The sequence below is a fragment of the Notamacropus eugenii genome, chromosome 1 (genome assembly GCF_028372415.1).
Source record: "Notamacropus eugenii isolate mMacEug1 chromosome 1, mMacEug1.pri_v2, whole genome shotgun sequence".
Taxonomy (NCBI): Eukaryota; Metazoa; Chordata; class Mammalia; order Diprotodontia; family Macropodidae; genus Notamacropus; species Notamacropus eugenii.
The window spans coordinates 146,259,576-146,282,228 of record NC_092872.1 but is presented as its reverse complement, the minus strand read 5'-3'; the positions used below and the strand labels follow the sequence as shown (position 1 = coordinate 146,282,228).

At 40.4% G+C, this 22,653-nt stretch overlaps 1 protein-coding gene across 10 annotated transcripts in view; it reads left to right on the top strand.

Annotated features, from left to right (window-relative positions):
- LOC140520878 (mucin-16-like) overlaps positions 1-22,653 on the top strand; it is a 94,008-nt gene that overhangs the window by 44,056 nt on the left and 27,299 nt on the right. For 7 of the 10 annotated variants that reach the window (XR_011972702.1, XM_072635347.1, XM_072635319.1 and 4 more), the window contains 2 exons: positions 13,450-13,579; positions 20,609-20,901. The gene's annotated coding sequence lies outside the window, so the exon portion shown is untranslated. Of the gene's footprint in view, positions 1-13,117; positions 13,311-13,449; positions 13,580-20,608; positions 20,902-22,653 lie in introns of those variants that run through there. The other 3 variants (XM_072635327.1, XM_072635300.1, XM_072635336.1) reach the window with 2 other exon arrangements.

The window sequence follows — 22,653 nt, the reverse complement described above, 5'->3', positions numbered from 1 at the left end:
GACCTTAGTAATCCAAAAAAACACATTGTGGTAAATAAGGGAAGTTGAAAGTTTGAAGTAATATACACAAAGGGTAAACCTAGACGTTTCTTAGCTGATGCAATGACCTCATAATAGAGTCAGTAGTTATCTGGGAGATATTTGAAAATATCCCATTGGAAATTTCTCCAGTGGCCAATATGGTAGATATACTTGAAGGTATCTAAAGACATACATTCAACACAAGGAAGATTTTCAATTAGCAGCCTTGGTTCTTTACTCTCTTCATGGACAACATGTGATTCCACCTTCCACAAATTTCCTGGTGGTTATCTCACAATATTACATTTGTCCATTAGAGGCCTCAAGGATCAAAAGAAACATATTTACACAAGGTACCTTCACATACAACTTTGAAGTAATATAGGTAGAAGGTAAAACTCCAGATGACTTATCTGCAACAATGAGCACAATACAAGGTTGGCAATTTCTTAGGGGTTATTTGCAATGAATGCATTCCCAAACGCTCATTTTGCCATTATGGTAGATACATATGAAGGTATCTAAACACATCCACTGAACACAAGAAAGATATAACCTTAACACTATTGATTCGCTTTACTCTCTTCAGGGACAACATGAGTTTTAACCTTCTCCAGTTTCCTGGGTTTTTCTCTAGATAGAAGATTTCTTGAAACAAAGGCCATAGGAATCCAAATAAACACATGAGGCCAATAAGTGAAAGAGAAACCTTTGGAGTACTTTCTGTAAAGGGTAACCTCCAAATTTCACATCTGCAACAGTGACCTCAATAGAGAGTTTGTAATTATAGGGGAGATAATTGCAAATATCCCATTCAAAATATCTCCATTGGCCAATATGGGGGATATATTTGAAGGTATCTCAACACATACATTGATCACAAGGAAGATATTCAATTAGCAGCCTTGGTTCTTTACTCTCTTCATGGACAATATGAGATTCCACCTTCTACAAATTTCCTCGGGGTTACCTCACAATATTACAGTTCTCCATTAGAGGCCTTAAGAATCGAAATCAACACATTTACACAAGGTACCTTCACATACATCTTTGAAGGAACATAGGTCAAAGGTAAAACTCCAGATGACTTCTATGCAGCATATCAGCACAATACAAGGTTTGCACTTTCTTAGGGGGTATTTACAAGGAACACATTCCCGATTGCTCATTTCGCCTTTATGGTAGATATATAGAAAGGTATCTCAAGACACACATTGAACACAAGGAAGATATAACCTTCACAGCATTGATTTGCTTTACTCTCTTCAGGGACAACATGAGCTTGAAACTTCTACAAATTTACTGCGGTTTTGTCTACCTAGAAGACTTCTACAAATGAAGGCCAGAGGAATGCAAATAAACCCATTTTGGGAAGAAAGCTAAATGGAAAACTTAGATCTATATATGGAAAGGGCAAATCTCCACGTTTCGTATCTGCAGGCCTGTCCTCAGTATAGAGTTGGTTGTTATCTGCGACATATTTCCAATATCCCATCTGAAATTTCTCCATTCGTCAATAGGGGAGATATATCTGAAGGTATCTCAACACCTATATTCAACGCAAGAAAGACACTACTTCACCAGCACTGGTTTCCTTACAATCTTCAGGGACAACATGAACTTTAACCTTCTACAAGTTTCCTGGTGTTTTCTCAGTATGTAAGATTTCTTCAATTGAGGACCTTAGTAATGCAAATAAACACATTTGGGCCAATCAGCAAAATTCAAAATTTGAAGTAATACATGCAAAGGGTAAACCTCCACGTTTCGTAGCTGCTGCGATGACCTCATAATCGAGTTTGGAGTTATCTGGGAGATATTTGAAAATATCCCATTGGAAATTTCTCCAGTGGCCAATATGGTAGATATATTTGAAGGAATCTAAACATATACATTCAACAAAAGTCAGATATTACGTTAGCAGCATTGGTTCCCTTTACTCTCTTCACGGACAATATGATGATTTAGAACACTTTTCAAATGAATTTTGAAGTCTTCATTGAGAAACAGTTCATACTTTTAGGAGTTTTTCCTAAATTAGTGGCCTTCATACTTCATATCCCACTAATCATGCCCTTATATTAAGTTGACAGTGAAACTATTTGGGTCATACCTATAGTAGCCTTAGGAGCAGATTCAAGCATGTATTAAGAAAACATTGGAGGTAAGTACATTGGAAGTGTGTCCTGCTATTTCATAAAACGTAAAGAGGTGTAAAAATTTATCTTCGCCTTGCCCCATTCCTTGGATATAGAAAGAAGAAGCACCCTAAGAATTGCTCTTTCCTATTGTGGCAGTTTCCCTTCTGATATCACAAAATCTCTCACTAGGAGAAACGTAGAAACCAAAACTTGCTTCCTTTATCACAGTCATTGCCATGAGGTAGAATGTCACAAATTTGGTCATTTCATATTTTGGCTTTTATTCTTTTGTAATTTCTGCCTATTTCTGTTGCTTATTTTTCTTCTCCAGGCCTCTGAGAAGAATTGCTTTCATCATCTAAATGTTTTTCTTTTTTCTGTGCTTTAATGGAAATGGTTTACATGTGTCTATATGGAGTTACTGTGTTTGGAGGCAAATAAATACACTTCATTCTCTAGTGAACATGGACTTATAAATTCATTCTTTGTAATTTGAAGCAATTTAATTTTGGCATAGAATTATGTTAATTTTTTCACGGTAACATGATATAGTCTATGTGATACTTTCATTTTGTTTGTGTCATTGTGACTGAAAATCATTTCTTCTTTCCAATGAACGTATGTGTATTGGACTATTTTTAACTAGAGTAAAGGAGTACACTATGAGACACTAAACTTTTACATTCTCATTAATGGCAATTTTGTTGACAATTGAGGTTTTAGAAATTTTGTGAAACATATTTCGAATTCTATTCTTCAGATTACAGCATCGGGCAATTCAGAGTCATCTACAAAATTAATGAATCTGAATTTTAAAGTCTGAAGGGACCTCCACATGGAGTCACTTAGTCCAATAATCCAAATGAAATTTCCACTGCAATATATATGGCAAGTGCTTGAGTTATGGTTTGTGTCCTTGATTCGATTACAGATGAAATGACCTCCAAGGGCCCCTCAAGGTATTAAGATGATATTGTCCTAGGGTGACTTTTGGCATGATCTATTTACATTTTTTAGGCATACTCTTGCTCAATCCATTAATTCCTTTACTTCCATTTACCTCTCTAACTTCCTTTCATCTGGTCACTGAAGAATCATCCCTCATTCTTACCAAGGCTAGCCTGGCTACTTTCAGGATTCTGAGTTCCCCTCCTGTCAGACCAGGATTGGAGAATTACCATCCAATGAGCAATCAATCAAGTATTTATTAAGCAGCTACTATAAACCAGGTACTAGGTTAGGCAGTGGAATACAAGTACAAAGGATGAAACATTTCTACTCCCAGTAAACTTCCATTCTAATGAGAAAGACGATATGAATACAGCCTAGATATTAAGTCAACAACCGCATATATGATTACATGTTTTTGTCATGGTAGTTAAAAACTGGAAACTAAGGGCGTGTACATCTATTTGTGAATAGCTAAAAGAATTGTGGCAGATGAAACGGGCCATTTCAGAGGAAACTGGGAGGGCCCATTGGAACCCATAAAATGAACAGAACCAGGAGACCATTTCCACACGCACAACTGTACAGAGAAAAACACTTTTGAAATGTTTTAGAACTCTAAGAAACGTAATGACACACCTTGAACCTAGACGATTTAATCATGCCAAGGAGGGATGGACTTGAAATTTATAAGGAGATCTGCATATTTGCATGTGGGCAATTTGGAAGTATCTTTTGTTGGACTAGGCATATTTACTAGGAGAGTTTTAAAAAATTGTTCTGTGAGGGCAGAGTGGGAGGGCATGACAATAAAAAATACTTACATAAAAGTAGAGAAGAAGGAAAAACAAGTTGCTGTGAAAGGGAGGCACTAGCTGTTGGAGGATGAAGAAAGGTTTTGTGTTGAAGATGATATGTGAGCTCCATCCAAGAAGAGATAGACTCTATGAGGTAGAGATGAGGAAGGAGTGCCTTCCAGGGGATTGGTCAGTGCAAAGGCACAGTGATTGGAGATGAAGTTTTGCGAGTGTAGAGCAGAGAGAAGACCACTTTGGCTGGATTACAGAATGTCGGAGGAAAAGTAATATACAGGAGGGCTGGAAAGACAGATGGGTGCTAGGTGCTGTGGGGTTTCCAAAGCCAAACAGGAAAACAGCTATAGACTTTCTATTTTGTTGTAAAGGCAATAATAAGCCACTTGAATTGGTTGGCTGTAGGTATTGACATGGTCAGTTCTACACTTAAGGAAAATTACTTTATGAGCCGTGGTGTAGGATAGACAGAAGTAGGAAAGACGTGATGTGGGGAGAAATTAGAGAGCTGTTGCAATAATCTAGGCGAGAGGTAAAAAGAGCTTAATCGAAGGAGATAGTTTTGTGAGTCGATGGGAATGGATCCGAAGTGAGAGATGCTACAAATGCAGAAATAGCAAATTTGGCAAAGAGGAAGGGAACATTGGCAGGAAGGGTGGAAAAGGAGTGGAAGAAGAAGGCAGACTGGTTTTCAGTGCCTGTTCCTGTTGAACCCTCATGGTGAGACCTTGGTTGCCTAGGGACAACACCCTGATCAGATATCATCTGGAGGGCCCAGCAGGAGCATGTGTTATGAGGCCCTCCAACGTGTTAAAGAAAGTTTGACGTGATACGTAGCCTTTCACACCCACAGTGTCCCCCCATTTCAAAGAACAATTTCTGGAGTGGAGGTATCTTTCCATAGCAGTCAACATTTTTTAAAGGCTGATGATGTGGCAGTCATGACGCTAAACTATGTTTTTGGGGGGAAAGGATGGTTTTCTTTTCATAAAGGTAGAAGTTAAAAGTGGGAAAAGGGGGATACGGAAAGAAACACAAAGTGCAAGGTCTGCAAACTTGCAACAACTTTAACCCAGAACTTTCATTGATTTAAAAATTTTATCTTTGGAGAGAAGAGAATACAAAGGAGAAGATTCAGTACTGTGTCCCTACACAAATGTAAAGCAAGTCCTGTTCCTGATAATGAGTGTCATGAAAATAGACTTTTCATTAGCAACATCATTGAGGTTTCATGAAATTGGAATCCAAATTACTTCCTTCTTAAAGGGAATGTATTGTAAGCAAGAGAAGGAGAAAATAATTGGGACACAAATTACAGTAGCTTTAATCACAGAGAACAAATTGTAAAGAAATGTCAATATAATGAAGTAAATTGTCTTACGCAACATGTTAATCTGATACAACATGACCATTTTGGAAGGTTTTGCAAAACTACACATATATAGCCTATGTTGTATAGCTTGCCTTCTCAGTGGGGATGGGTGTGGAGGGAGGAATGGGGAGAAATGGGCATTCAAAGTATTAGGAACAAATATTTAGAATTGTTTTTGCGTACAAATGAGAAATAAGAAATAGAGGTAATGGGGTATAGAAATCTATTTGGCCCACAAAAAAAGAGTAAAGAAGGGGATGAGGGAAAAGAGTGATGTGATAGAAGGCAGAACATATAGAGGGAAGGGGCAATAAGAATGCAAGGCGTTGCGGGGTGTGGGGAGGGGAGAGATGGGGAGAAAATTTGGAACTCAAAATTTTGTGGAAATCAATATTGAAACCTAAAAAGAAATAAATAAACATTTGAAGAAAATACAACGGCAGTTATTGTACTGTGATGGAGAATCCTCAAAAACCTTGCCACAACTCTATCTTCCAATAATTCTTACCCCTCAAAACCAGTCTGTGACCTTGAGGAGCTCTGCTGGGATCACTAATGTAACAGAAAAACCTGTGGAAACAGTTAAGGCTGGTATCACTGCCTCCCTTTGAAGGACAATTACAGAAATCCTTCACATTTTGGTAGAGCTTTGTAGTTACCATGATGTTTTCCTGAAAACTCTGAGTTCTCTTGCTTTTACCGATCTACATGGCACTTAAACAATTTGTAAAGCACTTTCATTACAACTCTGTGATGTAGGCACTATTATTTTCCTCATGTTATAAATGAGGAAACTGAGGCTTGTGGTCACATAGCTAGTAAATGCAAGCACTCCAACGCAAGCCTTTTTGTTCAGTCCTTTTTCAGTCGTGTCCAGCTCTCTGTTGGGTGTTTTCTCGGTAAAGATACTGGAGAGATTTGCCATATCCTTCTCTCGCTCATTTTACAGAAGAAGAAACTGAGGCAGAGTTAAGAGACTTGCCCAGGGTCACAGGGCTAGTAAGTATCTGAGGGACAATTGGAACTCTCTCTCCTTGCTGACTCCAGGCCTGAAATTTTACCCAGTTTTATACGTAGCTGCCCAAGTATCCTAACTCCAAATCCACTGCTCTTTTTGCTATGTCACATAGCTGTTTCTGTGAAATGAAAGAATCAAGACATCAAATGCTGTGCCTTCAAGTGACTGCTGGCAAACCAGGATCCAAGACTAGAACCCGAATCTCCTGACTGCCAGCCCACTTCTGTGATTGAACGCCATCTTTATATTACATTCTTAGCTCTTACTATTCTAAAGCAATCAACTTTCCACATTTCTTGGCAGTCATATTGGGAACATTATGATTCTGATGTAGGGAAACTATGTTTTGTAATGTTATTCATATTATCATTAAACAGAAATAATAACAAAACGTGTTTTCTCTTTGGTTTGGTCCTAGTTTAATAAAAAAAAAAAATAAGAGTAAGTGGTAAGAAATGAGAAATTTTGAATTTGTTTTGCAGAATCTATTCCCTAAGAACTGAAGCATTAGAAGATGATACACAGAGTCAGTAAGACCTGGATTTAAATCCGGTCCGAGGCTCTACTCCTGCGACCTTGGGCAAATTACTTCCCTGTGCTTCAGTTTTGTGATTGATAAACAGAAGAGCATTGTGTTCCTTGCCTCCAAGGTCCCTTCTATCTTCTTAGCCTATCTTAAGGGCAGGAAATTAACACTGGATTTGCAGTCACCATAATTGTGTTAGCTAGCATTTTAAATAGTGCTTCAAGCTTTGCAAAGCACTTTGTAGAAATCATCTGATCTTCAGCCCTGTGAGGTAAACGTTTCTATACTCATTTGATGGATGAAGAAACTGAGGTTGAGAGGTTAAATGACTTCCCCAGAGTCACACAGCTAAGTCATTGTCTGAGGAAGGATTGGAACTCAGGACTTCTGGATTCCAAATCTAGCACTGTATCTATTGCACTACCCCCAGTGGCCAAAATTCTGGGTTCAAACGCTGTGTCCAACATCTCTCAGGTGTCTTAACAGAGTCAAGCCATCTCCTCCCGTTGGGATAATTCCTCCTCTCAAATGTGGGGAGAACAATTACTAGTCACAAGGTTGTTCCCACGATCAAATAATAAAATGTATATCATCGATTGATACGTCAGCCATAATTGTAAGTAGTTAAACAATTTACTGACCCTTGATTGGGAAGAACATGAATTAGGGCCTTCATGTTTTAGTCAATTGGAAGACCATCTGGAAATTTCTTAGGTCTATTATTTTAATAAGTTGAGTTCTATCAAGAAAATCCTTGGGATACCTGACTGTGAAAATGAAACGACACCTATTTAATTTGCCAGAGAGGGTCTTTATCTCTTCTCTCCTCAGGTTTAGGCAATAGATCCATCAATAGCAAAGGAACTTCTTGGGAGGGTATAAGGTCATTAGAATTGGGAAGATATGGTTGCACTCCTCATATCCACTTTCCTCCAGTGACAACAAAAAAGAATTCTTTTCCAAGGATCATAATATTTAACTTTATAGCTGCAAATAAGGTGGAACATAAGAGGAAATTATGGTGAAAATAAATTGTCAATTAGATTATCTAGATATTACGTTTTAATTTGTCGCTTAATTTGAAATTCTAAGAACTGGTATAGAAAAAGGACACAAGACTTATATTGGGAGGTCTTATACAACCCTTTTAAAGACCCATATTTTTTTTAAAGGCCATAGAAGAAATGTATGTTCACATGTTCTCCGTAGGAGTGACACTTAGGCATTATTTTACCATGGAGAGATTGTTGTTTTTTTTCCAAGTATTCTACCCAGATATAACTCATTGTTTTCAGTTTGACTAACATGTCAAAGTGACTGGATAACACAATCCTAGTTATGATACAACTGCAAAAACTGACTCATATTTTGAGCAATTCAGAGAATGGAGTGTAATTATTATTATTAAGGAAATGATATTATTAGTATTATGAGCAACATTAACGGCTACTTTCAAACTAATTCTGTCACAGGCGTCAATGATAAAGTGTGTCTATTGAGTTTAATTTTTAAGGCTTAAAAAAGAAGAAAAATATGAAGCTCTGAGAATAATGTTGTGTTTGAATTTCACCTCTATAAATTGGGTAGGTTAAATTTCTGGAAGAAGATATCAGTAATTTCAAATGGAAATTGAAAAAAAAAAAAGGAAATTAAAGAGGGAAAATCATCCAGACAGCAATCTGAGTGCTGGTAGAATAAAAAGAGCATATGTATGCAATGCAGGAGGAAATCCCATTTCAAATCTTTCATATTTAGGTGCCAGGAATGGTTTTAAGTAACAAGGGAGATCCCAAGTGAGTCTGATTAAGTACACTCAATTTTCAGCTGCCTGTGGATTGGTAAGATTCAATCTTCAACTATTATTTTTGACTTCTTCATTCATAAAATTTTCCTACTTTTCTTTTAAATTTTGATCACTTGGAGCACTTATTTCCTACAAAATGACCCTTTCCAAATATAACTGAAGAGATTAAATAATTTTCTCTAATACCTACCTATACATTGTCATAGCAGGATGTCGAACCAGAATGACTGACCCCTCACATCTTGGCCGTTGTTCTTTAAGTTGAATCAGTTCTTGCCTTGAATTTTCACTTCCTTTGGGGCTCCTCCAATTCTTCTCTTCTCTTCCTTTCCCCTCATCCCATTGGAACACATCATGGCAAAACATGCAACCCCATCATGGAATACGAAAGTAGCAATCTGTTTTTCTGGGCTCTTGACTGTTCAAATAGAAAGGAAAAATACGATTTCATATTATTTCTAATGCTACAATGAAGTACTTTGTAAGAAAAAGGGATCTTGAGTTGTAGGATAGTTATACACTTTCTAGCATGTTCCATCATCTTCAGCTTTATGTTTCAATTGCGATTTTGAAAAATCTAAGCAAAGGGTCCAAGAGAGGCATGAGTTAAGTCACAAGATGCAAAGGATTTAACTTGTCAGGACTTCAAGAGAGTAAGAGGTATTAATTCAGAATATTTTTAATCCAAAAAAAGGTTGGATTTTGATGACTGCACTTAGTGGAAAAACACGTATGTTTCGCTGCTTCTATTTGAACTCAGGACTCAATATAACATCTGGTGGAAAGCTCTTCATTTGAAAGAAATTGTAACCCACATAGTCATGAAGAAGTAAACATCTAAGTACAAGGGACACCTCCCATTTGTACAGAAATCTGTGATTCATGTGGCAGGCAGCAGCATGTGAATTTTAGGTGTTCTGCGGGAACGTTTTCCACCTCCAGCAGGCTCCAGCCCTCTGACAGGGTCAGAAATAGCCTGAATTGAGGGCAGCAGTTTGCACTGCGATTTCTGGGTCTACTTCAGGTTATTTTCACGCATGAAACAGAACTCCCTGCTGGTTCTATTGATAACAACGCTCGCAGACCACCTGCAAAACAGACCTAAAACGTCACTTCCACTTGAAAACAAGAAGCAGAGCTACGGGAATTGCTCCAAGCTAGCACAGCGGGCAGGCATGGCTTTGAAGGGACGAGAACGCCAGGACTTCCTTTTCGGAAGGAACGGGCACCCGAAGAGGTGACTGAAAACTGTGCATTTCGAGGACACATCAAAGGACCCCAAAGCGCGCTTGAGGAAGAAACAGAAAAATGGCTTTCAGGCTTCTGGCTTGATGCGGCACTTGCCTGGTCCGAGCCAGTCTGGTATCCCACGCAGCAGTCGGACGGGACTGGGGAGGTGCACAGAGCAGGCAGAATCATAGCTTCAGAAGGAAAGTGAAAAGTTTCACGGAAAAACGCGGACACGCACTCCCGAGAACGGCGGCGCCGGGGCGCGCTTCGGGGCCTGGCGAGTACTATTGTGCTGGCCCAGCCGCCAAGCGGCCTGAGGCTGACCACGGGCAGAGGCATCTACAGCCTGCTTCCTAAGCTCCTGGGGCTCCTGCATCCTCTGATTTAGGGAGCCACGCGGGAGGATGAAGGCAAGGGGGGCGGGGAGGCTGCTGCCAGCCCGAGGGTTGCAAAGGGGTGACCGCGGTGAGCAGCAGGCGGGGGGAGGGGCGCTCTCGGTGCATCCCTGGCTCTGGGGGTGCGGAGCGCTGCCAGCACAAACGTGCCCCGTGCGTGCACGTGAAGGACGTTTGCAGGCGCCTTTAAGCCCCACGCCGGGTCCCCCTCCGCATGCAGGCGTAACGCAGCCGCCTAGGCCCCTCCTACGGGGTGGGGTGTCCTGGTGGGAGGCACGTGGCGCATGGCGGGGTGGGCGGCGTCTGCCTTAGGGACCCTCTGGCTCCGCTTCCCCTAGCGCGAGGCAGACAGGGAGCGGGGAGGGAAGGCGGCTGACCCGGATGGCGGGGGAGGACCCGGGGGTGGGCAGAGAAGCGCGCGGCTGCCTTGCTCTTTCTGGCTCCCCCCACGCCTGAGGCTGCGAGTGCTGCGGAGCATGCGCGGCTCCGCCCAGCGCAAGGACGCAGGGCCGCGGGCCAGCCGTGAGCCGCGGGCCAGCCGTGAGCCGCGTGTCCGTGTGTGCGCCTTGGGGGTGGGGGGGGAGCGGCCGACGCCCTGCGTGGTGGGCGCTGCTGGGGCCCGCGCACTGGTCCTTGGCCTGCTGGCCGAGGGGGCACTCGCGGGCGCTGCTGCCGCTGCCCACCCCGCGTCCTGCGTGATGTTGTCACCCGGGGGTCCCGGGTCCTGGAGCACTTGGAGGTCTTTGCGGACAGTGGAGGGCTTGAGACCAGCTTCGCTTTGCCGGCTTACTCTTCCCGCCCGTGAGAAGGGAAGCAGTTCACTGTGGGCTCTCCACGTGGAGTTTGCCAAAGACTTCCAGGACTGTCATGCTGCGTTTGCTGTCCTGCCCCGGCTTCATCCAGTTCTCTCTCCTGACTTGTCCCTCCCCAAAAGTGGTTACTTCCGATGACTTCCTCCTCCCCTGTGTCCTCCCCCTCACCCCTCTTGTCCCCTTCTCCCCCACTTCCCTGTAGCGTAAGAAAGATTTTCACACCCAGTGGAGTGAGCGTGTTGTTCCCTCCTTAAGCCCAGTGTGACCCGAGGAAGCTTCCCTTCTGCCCTCTCACCTCCTCCCTTTTCTCCTCCGTGGAAAAAGCTTTTGCTTGCCCCTTTTGTGAGATAATTTGCCCCATTCCACTTCTCCCTTTCTCCTCCCACCCCTTATTTTGATTTTTTTCTTTTTCATCCCTTTTATTCAACTCACCCTTTGCTCTCCGTCTGTATATGCATATATGAGTGTGTGTGTTTAATCCCTCCAACTACCCAAATAGTGAGAAGAGTCTGAAGAGTTCCAAATACTATCTATCCACATATGAATGTAAACAGAGCAACTTTAGAAGGTGCCTTAGGATTTCTCTTTCCTGTTTACCTTTTCATGCTTCTCTTGATTCTTGTGTTTGAAAGTCAGATTCTCTCCTCAGTTCTGGGCTTTTCTTCAAGAATGCTTGAAAGTCCTCTATTTCCTTGAATGACTGTTGTTTCCCCTGAAGTAATATCCTCAGTTTTACTGGGTAGGTGGTTCTTGATTTTCATCTTAGTTCCTCTGACTACTGGAGTCCCTTAATGAAGAAGCTGCTAGATCTTGAGTTATCCTGATTGTATGTCCACAATTTTCAAACTGTTTCTTTCTAGCTGCTTGCAATATTTTCTCCTTGAGCTGGGAACTCTGGAGTTTGGCTGAAATATTCCTAGGAATTTCGCTTTTCCTATGTCTTCCAGGAGGTGATGGGTGAATTCTTTCAATATTTATTTTGGCCTCTGTTTCTAGAATGTCAAGCCAATTTTCCTAGATAATTTCCTGAAAGATGATGTCTAGCTCCTTTCTTTCATCATGAGTTTCAGGTAGTCCTATGATTTTTAGATTGTCTCTCCCCATCTATTTTCCAGGTCAGTTGTTTTTCCAATGAGATATTTCACATTGTGTTCTATGTTTTGATTCTCTGGTTTTGTTTGACAATTTCCTTGTTTCTCATAAATTCTTTACCTTACATCTGCTGAAGAAAATAGTTCTGTAAAAGTTAGAAGTGAACATTTTTTTTGGAATGTTGCGTTGAAGTAAGTTTCTTTTATTTGTGTCTACATATGTGTATGGACACATGCATATATACATATACACACACATCCAAAACCGCATACCTGTGTATATATCTTCACTGTCTCCAAAAATAAAAATGTCCTCAAAAATCAAGAATGATTTCAGGTTGTGACAAAGTAAGGAGACAATCAGTGATGCTTGGGAAGTTAAAGTATTTTGTGGTTCTTTTTAAAAATAAAAAAAATGAATTCAATGGTAATCAAGTTTTCCATTCTTGACCTCTTTGAATAATGTTAATCATACTTTTGGTACCTCTGGAATTGTGGTGAGGGAGCATTGTTCTGAACCGAATGTAATTCTGTAAAGTTTGATGAGCTGCATTTCAATACTTTGGATAATAGGTTAATGGAATATTTAGTTTTGTGTATGAAAATGCTAATTCCACAGCAATTTTTATTGTTTTCCTCAGTGTGTTATAATTCTTCTTGAACAATGTGTAACTGATTTTTAAGTGTCCATTTATTCATTGAGTTGGTGATTCTCTTTTGCAAGCCAGTTAATGTTTTGAATCAATTTGAAATGGCATTGGTTCCTATCTCTGCTGAAATATTACTGTGGAATAAGATGAAGTGTGCTATGAGGGGCGCTCTGGACCTGGGCCCCCCTGAGAGGATAGGAGACGCCCAAGGGTCTGGACCTGCTGACGCGGCATTGCCACGCTGGCACTGGGGCGGCTCGTCTGGACTGGGCTGGGCTCCGCCCTCAGGGAGGAACTGGGGAGGGGCTTACCCGGAATAGGAGGGCGAGTTCTGGGGGCCATAAGGCACAACACGGAAGGGGACAGGGGGGACTTCTGGCTGACTATCATGTAATAAAGGTGCTCTTATCCACCTCCGGAGTTCTGCCTGGTAATTTCTCCCCCTGATCCCCAAGGGGGGAGCCAGATATGTCTGAAGACCCTGGGCAGGGTAAGTTGATGCGGTGGTCGGGGTTCCGCCCCTGACAGTGTGCCCCACCCCCAAGCTGATTACAGACTGACTTCTGCAGTTTTAACATTCCTACGCAGAAATTCTGCCAAATTGTTCATTGTATTCTGATCTGTTATAGATGAGCTAACCAGCCCAAGCACAGATGATGAGATTGCACTTATTCCTGCTTCTGCTGTCATTTTGGCATCCACCTGCCACTTACTCACTCTAGCCGAGATTCTTCCCAGCCTTACAGCTTCACCATCATGGTAAGTCTAAATTAGTCAATGCCTAGACGCAATTCTAACCTCAGTCTTTCATCTTGGAGGTCATAGCATTCTAGAATTTCAGTGTCATTGCAACAACTCCAAAGCCCAGCCGTGTGCATCTAAGTGCTCAGTTTGATGTGTGGGATCTTCTGCGCCATCCTAGATGGCCAGCGCAACTCAGAACACTGAAAGGTCAAAATCATATGAAGAAAGCCTGGGGGATTGCAGAGTAGAGGCCAAAGGGTGAGTACTGGGCGTTTGCTGTGAGACTCTTGCACATACTTGTCTGGGTAGAGAGACTTGGAGGAGTTCCATTTTAGATTTTCTCATACATGACATTGAAAAGCCTAAGAAATGAAGTCCCCTCCTAATAAGTATATACGTTTTATCAGATGATGGACAGAATGAATCAACTAACTTTAACATGGTCCTGTAAGTACACCTAATAGTTGTCCTTTACCTTGGGGACTGTCAGGGAGGATGAGGTAGGTATTTCTGAGGCTACATTTAAAGTAATAAGAAGATGCCATGTCATTCATTCTCCTCCCTAGAGGATACCACTTTTAATAGCAGTAAGGCACAAAGAATCCTCGATACTATTACCAGATGATCATACTTCATCTCTCAGGGACCTTTAATATATGACTTCATTTGGGAAAAAATTATAAAATTGAGAATTACTTATTTAGGTTGTCATTTACCCTTGAAAAAATTCTTGTAGAATAAAATTCTTGTGGAATCCACTTTTTTATTGAGTGTTATCTCTCTCATATGACATGTTCAAGTAACCTGCTGTATTTCCACTAATTTTTTGTTTGTGTTGTAAATAATCTGATACAGTTGCCTTTTCTGACAGGACTTATAAGCATGTATCTACCTTGAAGGAAATCAAGGTACATGTTTAGTTTATGATTCAAGTATCTTATGTATGATTCTGTTTATTTTTCATTACTGTGGCTCTCTCATTCTGATCATGGACTTGAATGCAAGCAATCTACCTATGGTCATAATGAAAGATTTTGAGGTTTTTCTTCAGTGAGCTCTCAAAATATTGCAAAGTAGTAAATGTCAGCTCAACTCTTCATCCAGTTTTTACATAATACATATTTGTCAAGTATGTTCCCTCAAAGATTTTTCCAGATATTCCTAAATGACCCCATTTCCGGTTACTTGTCACTGATGAGGGGAACACATTCACTCTTAAAGCTATGCATAAATGTCCAAACTAGTTAAACACATGGCAAAATAACTTTGAAGTAAAATCTGTGGCTACCCAGGGAAAAAACATATGCAAGAACTCAGTCCTTCATTTGCCCACTTTTTTCCAGATTTGGCTATTTTGAAACGTTCTGACCAGTTTTGAATTTGGCAGTTTTGCCCAGATACTAAAACAACATAGATGCAAAGTTCCTACGAAGAAAGGAACATTCTTTGATCAGATTGGTGTAGGGTGGTGCAGTGGACAGAGCACCAGGGCAGGAGGACCTGAGTTCAAATCTTACCTCAGACACTTGACACTCACTGGCTGTGTGAATGCTCAAGACGTTTAACCCCGATTGCCTCCTCCTGGGTCATCTCCAGTCATCCTGATGAGTATCTGGTCATTAGATTCAGATGGCTTTGGAGAAGAAGTGAGACTGGTGACCTGCTCAGCCCTCCCTCACCCAAAACAAAGTCCAGCGCAGGTCATGTCTTTATTTCTCTGATGGCTTGGTCTTCTTCGGCAACCAAGGGTGAACATGCACAATATTAATCCAAGTAGTAGACACTTTAAAACTATCCATTTTTCAGTTTTACACATGACAAGGCTCTTGATCCATTTCTAGTTTGAATCTGTTATAATTTCACTTCCTTACATGTTAAATGTTTGTAAATTTTAGCTAGATATTATAACCTTCAGGCAAAATCTCATTGTAAACAATTTGCAAAATGACCATTGGCCATCTTGATCATGAGTCAAGTTCCTTTTAGTAGTCAGGATCTTTAAGAGTCTTCAGAATAAATTTATTGTCATGAATGGAATAAGTCCCAGTTGTTGATTCATCCAAATCTTACTGTTCTACTTTCCCAATATTTTCCATATTTCCCATAACCAAGATACACTCTAGGTTATGAATAGAGTTTCTGTGATAGAATGTGTCTTCTAGGGATACTCATGTGGCAGATACTCCCTGTGAAAGTAGTTTGAACTTTCTTCATTTCATGCCAAACTTTCCCCAGCTTCCATTTCTTTCAAAGTTATTCTATAATGTCAGGCGTCTTTGACGAGGATTTTGTAGGTTCTAGCAATTTATTTGAAGTCCCACAGGGTTTCAGGGAGAAAATGTAAAGCTCCACTTAGTATATTTTAAAGAGTGGGCATTTCCATAAAGTGGATATTTCAATCCTGGCCTCCACTTGCTATATAAGGATCCTGGGGTCACTAATGGCGACCTCATGAGCTGGAGGATAAAGGAATATAGCAGTCTGATATGGTAAGGTGTCTACCATCTGTTATAGTTTTGGGTTTTTTTCTTTGTGGATTTGTAGAGGAGAAGGTGTGGAAATCAAGCCAGCAACTCTTTATTTTCTTGCTTCAGCCAAGCAGACCGTTTGCCAACAACACGCAGCCAGAGTGTCATTATGAGGCAGACTTTGCTTGGTAGTGAATTGGAATCAAAATTTCACAGTCCACCTTCTCCCAAAGAAGAGTCAGAAAGAAAGATGTCCTCAGTAAAGGACCATGCTTTTGCTGGAGAAATGTAACAATTCAGTGGTTGAGACTACTTAGAATATTAAGTTCTCAAAATATTTTAACTTTCAAAATTCTTTCCTAAATATTCTTCCTAAGTCTTGGTGGTTGGTTTTACCTGGCTTGTAAGGGCCATAGTCCCGGGGGTCCTTTTCCATTTAGGCTTAGGCACAAAAATGTAGCTTTCTATAGTATGTATTACAAAAATAAAAAAGCAAGCAACATGTATTCCTGAAAATTGCAAATACAAAATTCATTTTTCACACCTATGTGGAAATGAATCCTGGGCAATTTAAGATATTATAGCGTGACATACACATACATGAGATGGGCTCTCCTAATGCTTGAAGATGCCCACATTGTGATCCAGTTCATTTCAGGCTCCATCTTTTCTTCACAGGACTCTCTCATGCTAGCATTAATAATGTAAATATCCCTTCCATAAACTCTCCCTAAGACCCATCATCAAGAATCCATCATGATCCTATTATCTGCAGTGGAAATATGACAGTCCCCACATATATTATCCACCCCTTTACTTTTCTCTGTAGATACAAGAGTGAGAGGCAGCATGGAATAGCAGGCAGAGAGCTGGCCTCAGAGTGAGTCAAAACCTGAGTGCAAATTTCGCCTCTGGCACATAGGGATTGTGGCTCTTTACCTCTGTGGGCTATAGGACACTCTTTAAGCCCCTTCGGTTGCAGAGCAGGAATGAGTATTTCTAGAATGAGCTCTACCTGCTGAAAATATCGCACAATATCTAGCCCAAAAGAAAAGAAATTAGAGTGTCAGCACTTGTACACACACACACACACACACACACACACACACATACACATACACACACATACACATATACATACACACATATACATATGCATGCATGCCTGAGTGTGTGTGTGTGTATATATACATATACATATATATATATATATATATACATATATATATTAGTATAAATAGAGGACCATTAGAAACTTGAAGATGTTGGGGTAGAAGATAATGGATCTAGAATATTTGAAGAATCCTTCTCTGTATCTCCAGCTTAGTTATACTAGATACTTTGTGAATATTTGTGGAGGTTTTCCTCAGTGAAAAATTCAGCATAGTTTACATTATAATGGCATGAAAAACACTTAGTGCACTTTAAAATATATGGAAGAAGTTAATTTTCTTTTACTGATGAATGGCAAGTGAGGAATTAGAATGACTTGCCACGTTGGTAATAGGTGCATCTTTCTTAAAAATTCAAATATTGAAGGGATGCCATTTCAGCCAAAATATTTTGTTCATGTATTTGAATGATGATTCAAACAATTTTGTTTCCTTTGCTTTTTCTCAAATAAATCACCTCCTTTTTCCCACAATAATCAGAGATGACTTCAGTCCTCCAAAATACAAAGGCACATGGAGAAAACTCATTGCAAACGTCATGAAGGAAATATTTGAGAAAAATCCAAGTGCTGTAGGAACCTTTGGTGTCAGACTGGATGACTGCCCCCCAGCACATATCCATCTGGCAAGAGACGAAATCTTTGCTCGTACCCTAAGAGTCTAAGATACCTGTAATCTCCTCAGTGTGGCTGCTGCTTCCAGTGATACAGAGAACAATGTGTGATGCAGAAAATCATGTATTTCCGTTAATTTGTCCCTGGCAGGGATGTACATACATGCCGGACCTTACTTTCATTCTGTTGACATTTTGTGCCACCACCCGTGGCACAAGGTATCCATTGGTAATCCCTTGTCCTCACTTCAGTGGCTGACTCATCTTTTTTATGTGGGTCATGGTTACTTCTGTGACATTCTCCACTTGTACACAACTTTTTTTTTTCTAGTGGATAACCTACTTGTGGCCTGCATGCACTTCTGTGTTGACCTTTGAATGTTGTGATCTGTGACTTGCAACCATGTATTGCCAGTCTCTCAGCACACATTGAAATGCCTACTACGTGCCAGGTGTTGTGCCTGCCTCTGGGGCTGTGAAGGCAAAAGAGGAAACAGCATTTGGCCTCATAGCACTTGCACTAACCGGTTTAAAAGCATGCCTGTGGGTAGCAGTGTACAGAAGAGATCCACAGTAACCTGGAGAGAGTGGGAAGCATTCGCCCCCGAAGGGACCAGGAGAGTCCTCCTGCTGAAGAAAGTGGTCACTTGAGCAGAATCTTGAAGCAAAGAACACTGAGTTAGATGCTTTGTCTCATGATTTGGGGAGTTCCCTCCATGATGCACTTTGCAAGCCGTCTGTGCCTGCTCAACCTGTGTGTCTATATTTTCCCCAAGATTCTCTGTCAAAATGCTGGGAACTTTTCTCTCTTTCTCCCTGCAACACAAGGGCAGTAGGAAAGTGCTCTTCCCCTACCTTCCTTTCTTCCTTCCCTCCCATTCCCCAAAATCAGTCCATCCTCTCTTTCTGCCATGTGATTGTTAGATGACCACCTTTACTCTTGCTCTTTGGAGTGCCTTGTTGATATGTTGCAGGCCGCTCACACCAACCAAGCCCCCTTCTCTGCCTGCCACATGAGGTTCGTCTCTAGGTTTTCCGAGGGAGTGCTGAATAGCCGGGCCTTTGTTGTTTGGGGAAGCTTGGGGTTGGTCAGTTTTCCAAAAGCAATCCGGAGAGCTCTCATCTTCTTTTTCCTCTCTGCACCCACATGGAGATACCGTTAGACAAATTCAGTAGGGGTCCAGCCAGACATAGGTTGGAATCTGGGTATCCATTTGGTCTTCCTTTTTTCTTTGGATGGTCAAGTCACTATCCTTTGAATGATTGCAGATCTCTTCCAGGAGGCTCTGCAATGTGTTGTTGCTTGATGCAGTGAACAGGATGTCATCTGCAAGCAAGAGTATTTGGAGAAACTCACCATCCACTGGGCATCCCTTTTTGCCTTAGGCACTGGGCTGGATGTGCTCAATACATTGCTGATATCTCCTATCTTATGCCTCACTAGATGATTATTATCAAAGAGTCATTCAACAGGATGATTTATGCCGTTAAGACTTCCAAAGAAGGATGACAATATCTGGGTGGCAGATGCCTTGCTGTAAGAGCTTGTCAGAGAGCATTTTGCTTTAATGATTCCAATGTTTTTTCATACTTGATAAGCATTTTGTTTCCATTAATTTTGAGATGTTTGATTGTCACGTACCATTTTTGAAAACCCACTTGTCACTACCTTTTATCGTTGGGAGACCTTGGAGATCTACCTGTCCTCCAAATACCTTACAAACAATCACTGAATATTCTTATACGTTGACATTCTCTTCAGGCTGAGCATCCCAATGGATATTATAAGATGTCTACCAGTAGACATTCTATGCCTTTGACTTCTTTTCTCCTGTGGCGAGTATTAGACCTACTTTTTTTGAGAAAATGGAGATGTCACTTAGGATATTGTGCATAAAGACATGGAAATTGTGGTCAGCTCAGTGTCACTTTTGAACAAGAGCATCAGTAGGATCTCCCCACTGATACCACCATGTTCTTGTTTTTCACCGAGGCATTATATTTTACACCCTCCATAACAATGCTGAACTCCTCTAGCAAGCTTCTGAGTGTCTGTTTTGTGCTTCCCGTGAAATGACTAATCCAAAGTTGAAGTTATCCCTGTTCCATCTTTCAAGGAATGCTTTATGATTTGTATGCAGACGTGGGAAGCAACATTAGAGAAGACCTGTTGTCAAATATTTCTTATGTTGTTGTTGTTGTTCTTCCTTCGTATTCCCAGAGGACTGATGATATCACAGTGTTGGTCCAGTGCATTGAAATATGGCTCATCTGTCTAATGTGAGATTGGAAGGCTCTACCGCCTTCTCCGTTCAGGAGCTAATTGCCTGACTTCTAGTGTTCTTTGCTCAGCGGACTAACTCAGTGATTTCTTAGTAATAAGAACAAATGTATATTTGCTACCTTAAGATTTACAATAACAACACTGTGAGAAAGATGTTGCCGTTGTCTTTCGATGCGTTTCATGCAAACTGGGTCTTCCCAGAGTTTTAGTAACTTGCGCACAATTCTCCCAACGAATAAATGTTGAAGGCAGCATAAATACCACCTGAGTCTTCCATACTCCCCCATGCAATACTCTATTAGATAACACTTGGCTGATACTCATTTCCATCCCAGTGTTCCAGATATGTTTAACTCAGTTACAACTGAGCTCACTATTCTCTAGCTACTTCCCATGACCTAAATCGGAAATCTTTTATTTGAGAAATATATAGAGATAAATAACAGCTTTACAAGACCATTTGAGGGGGGCCTATAATCATTAGAATTGTCTCTTTTTATTTTGTAGTAGATTCCACTAGGAGTTGACGTATGCTGCAAATCAGTTGAAGAATGACGACTTGAATATACAGATGTTTACCGAACCCTTGGAAATAATGCTGCTATCTCAAGTATGCAAGAAGCACTCAACAAGGGAATGGTTGATATTGATAGACATGGTGATGTAAGCTAATTCGTTCCTTCCCATTGATCTGAATGTTTCAAAATCTCATGGTGATTAGAACACATAACCTGTTTCCCTTTTGAATTCCTAAAAATGGCTCGACTTGAAAGTGATGATAAGCTTACTGAAATCAGATGGTAAGTTATCCTCTATAAAACCAGTTGAAGTTCCCCACCCTTAGGTTTGAATTTCAAAGGAAATTAAACTGGAAATAGAGTTATATGGGGCTGAACTAGAATGTATTTTCTTTTTCTTTTTGGTCAATCCATGAAAACAAGTTCATATCCAAATTATATAAATACAAATTTATATACAAATTATTTACATACAGCAAAACTACCTTGTTGTGTCCCTCCTTATTTCTGGCACTCAGACTCTTTAAACATGTTATTCCATATTACTTATATTTACATGTTTTTAATAAATCAACAAATCTTTTCTGAGCATGTCTCACACAGACACGCACCTATGTTGCTATACACACAAAGCCAAAAGATCTTTCTGTTGATGTTGGGGGCAGGAAAAAGAGAGGTATGTTTAAGACAAAGTTCCTGCTCTCAAGGCACTTTTGCACTCTAAATTACTCTAAGGATTTTCTCATTAAAATTGATATCATTGTGGAGGCCTAAATTTTAAACCTACTTAAGACCCACTCTTTTTCTCCAAATCAACATTTGTCATTTCGTTAACAATTGAAAGAATGCATTCAGCCTAAGCGTTTGAGAGAAACAGTGTCTTTGTATTGTCAAATAAAATGTGGAGTTTATTGAAGCAATTCAAGAAGAAGATCCCCTAGAGCGTCTACAAACATTCAAACCACTGGTGAGTATTATTAGGCAGTTGGAGAATGACACCACAAAGTTCTCCAGAGTTTTAAATCCATCTCTAAAAGGATGTTTTTACTGATTCATGATTTGCCTGAACATCATTATGAGACCTTTAAGTTTCTCTCCGCACATCTGAAGAGAGTAGCAGAAAATTCCGAATCCAAACAAGGTGAGTAAATAAAGGATTGAAGTCATATTCTTTAACTTTTTAAATCAGAACTTTATGTTTTATGTAAGAAAATCAAGAGTAGCCTTCTAATTAAAAGGAAAGGGTACAGATTTGTCTACCTGGCTTTTTCACTAAGTAGACCCCAGATGCAGAAGCGGTAGAAGGAAAGGGCAGAGATGTTCATGAATTCTGATGGTTCAGATATTTTTCTTCTGAAAGTACTCGATGCTCTTACTAAACTAGCCTCCTTCCCACTCGCTACACGTGTCAGCTTTCTTGTCTCCTTGCCTTCACACACAGGTCATAAGTTGCTGACTCTCTCTCCTAACAGTGGGAAAAAATCATCGAAAGGATTGTAACATGAAGAATTACTTTGAACCTTTAAAATCATAGTAGATTTAGAACAGTGTGTGATACAGGGAGTGCTGTGATATGCACTACTGCCCTCCTTATGTAGGATCCTTCACAGTTTTGGGTTTTTTTCTGCCTCTGATATGTCCCTGAAGAAAATTAGTGGCTTCTCCCAGCTTATTGAGCATTCTTCACAGTTCTGGGGTTTTTTCTTCCTCTGATATGTGTCTGAAAAAAATTAGTGACTTCTCCCAGCACGTGTTTTCCTATTTTTCTTGACTGACATATTCATGATGTGCTTGTTTCCCGTTTAATAGTATATATTGCAGCAGTTCACGTGTTGGGTGCTTGAACATTTCCCTGTGGTCAGAGAACTTGATTTGCTGCTTTACATGAAATATTATATATATATATATATATATATATATATATATATATATATATATATATATATATATATATATATATATATATATATATATATGTTATACCAAATGATGGTAGTTTGAACCATGTAGCTAAATTAAATACTTCAAAAGCAC